The following is a 7,731-nucleotide window of genomic DNA, read 5'->3' on the forward strand; positions in this document are numbered from 1 at the left end:
CTGATACGCAATTTTCAGTGGCCAAATGTTCAGGAAATTTCTATGTCAGTATTAAGGCATGATGAGTATATTTACACCATGGAAATCAGTAAATCCTACAAACCAGGTCTCCCCATTCCATTACCTTATCTACTTCCTTGACAACTGCAGTAGAAGCTCCAAATCCCTGCCCCCTTCTCTCTACCAGTTCTGGGTTCCATCAGAGAGTGTAGAACACCAGCCACATCACAATGGAGGTAGACAAATTTTGTGCTAAACCCTGGGTTAGATTTTGAGCATGCTTCTGTGAACAAGAAAATAGGATTGTGAAAATCTAAGCTGTTTGCCCTCCCCCCCATTCTCATCCATATAAGTGGGGGCATGGAATAGGGGGAGGGGGGCTCAGCTCTGTACCTGGTAAATAAGAGTTGAGATGTTTTGTGGCAGTCTAAGAGGAAACTGAGCAAGGTGGGAAGCAAGGGCCAGACCAGGATACATGGCTGTGTGCCCTCAGGCACAGATTTGATGACTCTTCCTCAGTTTCCCTAGTTATTAAATGAACCTACTAATATCTCTCAAGAATTGTCAGGACCAAGTGCATGCAGCCTTTATAGCCAGAATAAATCCTGGTAGCAATTGTCCCATCCTTGTCAATGGACATTCCCTATATTCTCACAAGAGAAACAGGAACAAGTAACAATGAACTCATCTGAATCTTCTCTTTCATGCCTCTTCTCGGAAAATCCCTGCTATTTTTATAGCACAACTAGATTGAACTTCCAACATTTCCTTAAGCAAGAGCTCCCAAAGCATATCAAACTCCTTAAATAACACATTCAAACACACTGAAGGAGAATATCTTGGGGTTAGGGAAGGAATGTTCCTTTCACAAAAGCACCCCAGGGACCCTGTTGCACCCCTTACCTGAGCACTCCCCATACTGCCCAGGTTCCAGATGCAAGTCCCCACAATCACTCAGCATGGCTGGTGTCTAACATCCCTAAATTTAGTGGTTCTTTAAATTCTGAGAATGGGGAGATTTTTGCAGTAAACAATATGCATGCCTCCTCAAAATGCAATGTAAACCAATAACAGGCTCCAATAATGCTATTTTTTAAAAGGCTTTAAATAACTTTTCAATGCAAAACAACCCACTCAAGTACTTAATTCATTTTATAGGCCAACTGAACCACGCGCTCCGGGAACCATGCTTAACCACGAAACAGAGTCATTTCATCCACACCACACAGTGACTGCAACATTAAACCAAAAGGCTCCACATGGTGCTGACTGAAGGGTATTATCTATGTAAACTCCCTACACTCCCTCACTTTGGGACAGAGCTAGTGTCCTAATAGATTCCCTGTGTCTAAGCCATATACATTTTATGCACCAAAAATTTCTTTTGAGCCTCTCCCTCCTGGAGAACCTGGAGATAAATCCAGCTGATGTGTTTTCCCGAATAAGTTAATGTTACAGGTTTTACAATGGTGACCTCAAATCCACACTGCAATTAACAGCAGTTCAGCCAATGCTTCGAGCTTGATAGCCCACTAGCTGCCTTTTAATTAAAATTCCAAGTTGGTGTTTTTGTTTTCAAAGGAAGGATGGAGCCCATCAAGGTCACTCGGCGCAGCGCTGCTGGGAACCATGCCTGGCTGCACATTTACACTTCAGCAGCTCCTGGGAGGGCAGCGCAGCAGCAGGAAGGATTTCTAGCCACTTTCAGAATGCTTTCCAGATACAGTCTCTACAGTATGATATATTCTAGCAAGATGGACTGGAACAAAAGTAGGTTATTGACTGACAGATGCAGGCCTTCCAATGGGCCTTGGAGCATCAGCAATTGGGCTCTTTCCAGCTATATTTAGCATCCGCATTAATGTACTGCCAAACAATGCCCTTTAGAAAAGTCACATAAATCAGAGGAGGAAAGATCACCAAAATTTATGAAGCAATCACTGTGAGATACCCCTGGGCACAATCATTGTGATAAATACCTTGTTAAGCCCCCTGCCCATCCCTACCTTATGTTTCTTGTTAACATGAGGGGGTCCATTACTGAGAGCTGCTACTTCCCAAAGGAGAGGCCATCTGCATGTAGGAGTTATACTACAATCTGGGCCCAATACAACTTGACAAAACCATTCTCAGAATTACAGAGAGGGAAGAGCCCTCTCAGCAAGAAGTTCCCCAAATTTTCCTGGTAACCTCATTTTTTTCTCACTTTCTTATTTTCAGAAGCAAAATAATTACACTTAGAAACAAATAGGTTTTCCTGTTTACTCCTTCACAAAATTTTTCCATGTAAGTAATGACATAAAACAAGGCATAATCCTGGTTGGACTATGCATTCTTGTTCTTAGGCCAGAAATTAGGAGTTCCAATTTGTTGGAACTCCCCCATTAAGCACATTTTTGAAAATGGAGGTGAAGCTATTCCTCCCTAAAGGAAGCAAGCTTGTGCATAGAAGCAATTTTGGGCGCTGACATCAAGCGATCTCACAGGAGCACCTTCTTGCCTGAAATGGAGAAGTAAATGATAATTTCTCTAGTTGGGAAATTTGGCTTCACAGAAGGCACACACTAATGGGACCAAAAGTAAGTCTAATACTAGCCCAATTGCTTACTGGGTGACCTTGGGTAAAATCTCCAGCTCTCTCAGCCTCTCTGTTTCCTCAGCTGTAAAATGGAGATAAAAGAGTACCTACCAGGAGGAAATGTTATGAAGAGGGAATGCAGGTAAAAGCACTTATTTTTAGTATCTGGCACACAGCATGTGCTTAAGAAATATTGGGTATTATTATGTTATATATTGATAATTCCCCAAAGGAAAAAGAATAGTAGAAATGGGGATATTTTTGAGAATGTTAACTTCAGAGCTTACCTCATCTTCCCAAAGATAGAGGATGCAGGGCAGATACAATAGAAGAGTACAGAGCTTTTCTGCCAATTTGCCATTTTTAGTAACTTTATTCACTCAAATATGAATTGAGTATCCATGTGCAGTAAGGATTGTGGTGGATTGGGGATGGATGGGTTTCATGCTGTAGGGTAAATAGTTGTCAGGCTTTTCTGCCCTGCTGCCATTAGATTAATGATGATCCCTGTGGTACTAAATGCATGCCTGATGGCAGATACCTGGAGTAGGGTATGGGCATGCATGGGTGGGATTCACCTGGGCTGAGACTGAGCTTTTAAGGGCGGCATCAGGGATGGGAGCAGAACACCAGAAAGAGAACCAGAAGAGACCAAGTGAGAGAACAGAAAGGCACCAGCAGAAGAGAAAGAGCGAGAAAGAGAAGCAGAGGCCACGAGAGAATGCCAGAGAGCCCAGAAAAGAGTGAGGACTTGCTGGGGGCTGAGAGGCCTGCCAGCCTCCCAGCACCCCTGCCTGCCATGTACCTGGTAAATCCAATAAAAGCCTGAGATAAGCCACCGAGGGTTCCAGGACTCCTCCTTCACCCGTTGTAAGGGCAGGACTGGACACAGGACAGGTTTCTGATCCCAAGCAGACCGGGTAAAGGAGGAGTCGGAGTCCTCAGTGGTTTTTTGCAGGTCTTTTATTGTGATTATCAGGTACATGGCAGGCAGGGGTGCTGGGGGGCCGGGAGGCTGGCAGTCCTCCCAGCCCCCAGCAAATCCTCACTCTATCTAGGCTCTCCGGTGATCTCTGCTTCTGCTTCTGCTTCTGCTTCTTTGCTTCTCTCTCGGCTTCTCTTTCGGCTTCTGCTGCCGTCCCCGTGACGCCACCCTCAAAAGCCCAGTCTCAGCCCAGGTGAATCCCATCTATCTATGCCCACACCCTGTTCCAGGTGCCCGCCATCAGGCATGCATTCAGGACCTCAGGGTTCCTTCATCTATCCTAATGGTGGGAGGGCAGAAAAGCCTGATACCTTTTACCTTACCCTACACACGTCTTCTCAGATCAGAGATCCTGCTCTGTGCCTTCCTGCTGCTACTCATGCCTTTTCTATCTTCTTTCTCCCACTGTGGGATTAAGTATTCTGACCTATGCTGAAAGATCATAATGAAGTAAATCCAGTCCATAAATTGAGAGCATTCACATGGGTCATTTTCATTTTTCATGGTGATAATGTGAATATTATTTATGGCACACAATTTTCAGAAACAAACTGAATCTGAAGAGCTTTAGTGTAATTGGGACAAAGCAAAGGCCTTTCATGTGTTAAATATTGAAAGCAGATACCTAAGGCTTGATCCCTCCAGGGTATGCCAGGTTTGTTGGGCCAACATGGCAGGCTCCCTGTGGAGACCACTCTGCAGCAGCTGGGACCCCCTTCTTGCATGATTATACCTGGCCCGCTTGAAGGAGCACCAGGTGCAGTGTGCTTCTGACCCCACTGAGGTTGACTCAGGCCATGGCTCCTCAGAGCCTTCAGGCCCATGAACCTGCTCTGACTTCAAGGCAGGACAAGCCTGCGCAAACCCCAGCTTTTCCCTTTTAAACCTGCCACCAGGATAATAAATGGACCTATCATGATCAAGTTCTCCAGCTGTCTGTCTAGGACTTGAGCTCATTAAGCATATGGAAAAAACATTTCAATCAGTATTGCAGGGTGGGGACCCTGAAGATAATATAAGCAGAGTAAGGAGTCAGCTGGATTCATTCAGCAGACTGCCTAAATGAGGATAGAAGCATGCAGGAGATGGCCTTCAAAGAGAGAAGAATGACTCAGCAAACTGGCTCTGAGAAGAAGCATCAAGCAGACAATCTCGGTGGGACTCCAAGACCTCCACCGACTTCCAGACCTTCATAGACTTCAAGACCTCCATGGAGCTACGGACCCCTGTAGACCTGCCTCTGGCCCTGCCTCTGATATCGCAGCTCAGTGTCTCAAAGAGCTGTTGGCTTTTGATTCATACGAAGAGCTATAACACTGGTGCCTCTGTCACCACGTTCTAGTGACCAATGCTAACCAACACTACTCACCAGTGCTAAACAGCACTGCTAACAGGTGACCAGAATTCTATGTCCAACCACCTTGTTCCACCATTCTGATCTTGCAGCACTGCCTCTCGCTGCTATTGCCTCTGCTGCTGTTGAACCCGACCTTCAGACTGTTGCTGTGGGCTACTGTGGTGTCACCTCAGTGGCCCCACTGTGAGCACCTCCAGCTGCCACTGAGAGTTGAATCCTGGTCCACTGTTTACCAGGTGCCATCAGCTTGAGGCCCTCATTGATGGGACAGCACCATCTTGCCTTTGCTTGAGACTACTGGACACTACTACATGCAGCCTTTGTTTGGGACTACTGGACACTGAACACTCTCTGGGGTGAGACAACAAAACACTTGTGGCCTTAGTCTTTTGTCTCCCCACTTTCCTGTTCCTTAAATAAACCCCATTGTAGTTTTTCCCTGAACCATTCAAATTGAGCAATTGAGCACATGAGTGAGAACCCACAGACTGTGACCTGTGCCCCAACTTGGCACCATCTTTTGGCAGTGTTTTAATATTGTTTTGGTACTGTTTTAGTACTCCTAAGCCATTCAAAATAAGTTATTTTTGCTTTAAAACTGTCTTTTAAGCATTTCAGAGTGCACTTAGCACAATACATAGCTATTGAATGTAACAGTACTAAAAAGTATTGTGAAAGGTCTTCTATTGACCTTAGGTATGATTGTTACATATTTCTTCAGGCTTCCTCTTGGTCTGGAAGATGATGACTTCAGGAAAGCAGGCTGGTGACCCCAACTGCATGCGAGGGCTCTGTGCACTGTGCACATTGGTGCCAATGCCATTGTTTTGAGCACGTATAGATTAGAAATGACAATAGGATCATTAGATGTTGGGTCTGGATGCAAAAGTCTAAATCACAGAGAGCAAAGTGGTACCTCAGTTCTCCTCTAAAACAATATAATTATCTAATGTATCAAAAGAACAGGGAATCCTAATTCATCAGCTTTGTTACTCTTAAATCACATAACCTCTATAAGCTTTAGTTTCTTCATCTGTTAAAAGTCATAATTCCAAGGTTTTAATGATAATTAAATCAGGTAAAATACTTAAAGAAGTGGAAGGAACAGAGGTGGAATATAAGCAGTCCCTTCCTCCCCGGAAAGCAGCCTGCCCCCCTCCTGTCTACTCTCCACCTGGGACTCTAACCAGGAGTAAGAAATGGAGAGCAAGGCCAACCATAGATGTGCCCTGCCCTCTTCGGCACCCCAATATCTTTGTGAAGATAAACTCAGATTGTTATGAACATCAAAGCAGTATTTCAATTTGACTTCTGCCCTCACTATTCCACTAAAATTCTTCAGACGTTCTAATCTCCAAGCAAATGACCTTTGGCTGGAATTCATTTCCCTCCTTCCTTTTGCAGCGTTTGACACTGGCTTATTTCCATCTTGAAATCTTTCTCTCTTTTGGTTTCTATGATGTGATACTGCCCTGGATTTTCTCCTATCTCTGTGATACTCTCCCTCCAGATCTATATTATGGTCTCCACTTGCCCTTCCAATTCATAAATATAGGATGGGCCTGTGTTTCTAGACCTCATCTCTTTCTATTCTTTCCCCCTTCATAGCTCTACCTCATCTCAGGGGAAAAAAAAAAAATCAAAAAAGTTTTGACTCTTTCCCTCCAAAATCATGGCTCCCAAATAGGTATCCGTGGCCTTGACATCATTTTTTAGAATAGGGTTGGAACACCCAAATATCTACAGTGGTCAAGTAGGTAATAAAAATAAATATAACATTAAGCACTAGAGTTACTAGGGAGTGGCAGGGACTGTAGCAAAGGGGAGAGCACATATATCCCCCTCATATCTAGCAGAGGGTTGTCTTATAAGAATGAGAGCTTGATGATTTCAAATCTTAAGATTTTTCAAAAGAATTCAGAAATGCAAATTTTTATAAACAATTCACAACTAATTCATTTTTTTCATTGTGCCAGTTAACCCCATACAGAGCAAACAGACTGCACTTAAAAGTAAAAGGTGGCCCATGCACAACTAATTTACTACATCTTTATAGATCTGCAAATTCAACTTCACGCTACAAGTTCATTTAACCCTCACTGAAAGTCTCACTAGAACCTCAATTAACATATTCAAACCCCACCATAATCTTCCCTAAACCAGCTTTCCTTATTAGGCTACAATTCAAATATTGTTATTCCCATTCTAGGCAGCCATGTCTGAAACATCCACATCATCTTCAGATTTTTCTTCACTTTTCTCTCATCTGACTAGCTCTGCTGTATTATCTTTTCAATGGGTCTTGAGTTAACAGCCTCATTTGTATTTTCATTGTCACCATTAATTCTCTACTACAATATTGTGATAGACTTACTGATCTCCCATCTTTTTCTCCCCATGCTTATCCATTTTGTACTACTCATGGATTAATTTCTAAAAATATTCTTTTTCACATAAATACCCTATTTAAATGTTTCACAGCTTCCTATAACCTTTAAACTTTAGAATAACCTTCTCAACCTGGCATTTAAAATCCTGCATAATCTAGGGTAGATACTACCATTGTGCTTTAATATCCATTTTCTCCTCCTCCTTTATAAATTCTATTAATTTTCTGGGAACAAGGATAGCTCTCTAAAATAAAGAGTATATTTCCCAGGATATCTTGCTGCTAGGTGTGACAATGTAACTAAGTTTCCAACAAATGGAATAAGCATAAAGATCTATGTAGTAGTTTCTGGGAACCTTCTCTAAGAGATAGGATACATATGTTTTTTACCCCCATTCTTTTTTGTTCCTTTTTCCATCCTG

General features: G+C 43.1%; 1 long non-coding RNA gene across 1 annotated transcript; it reads right to left on the reverse strand.

Moving 5' to 3' along the window:
• Nucleotides 1-2,262: 2,262 nt before the first annotated feature.
• On the reverse strand, nucleotides 2,263-7,731 carry LOC129146939 (uncharacterized). The gene is made up of 3 exons (XR_008554328.1): nucleotides 7,700-7,731; nucleotides 5,612-5,718; nucleotides 2,263-2,500 (listed from the first exon to the last, which is right to left on the reverse strand). It is a non-coding gene; the product is annotated as an uncharacterized LOC129146939 (long non-coding RNA).

The sequence above is a fragment of the Talpa occidentalis genome, unplaced genomic scaffold (assembly GCF_014898055.3).
Source record: "Talpa occidentalis isolate TD23 unplaced genomic scaffold, MPIMG_talOcc4v2.1 talOcc4.5, whole genome shotgun sequence".
In the NCBI taxonomy this organism is placed as follows: Eukaryota; Metazoa; Chordata; class Mammalia; order Eulipotyphla; family Talpidae; genus Talpa; species Talpa occidentalis.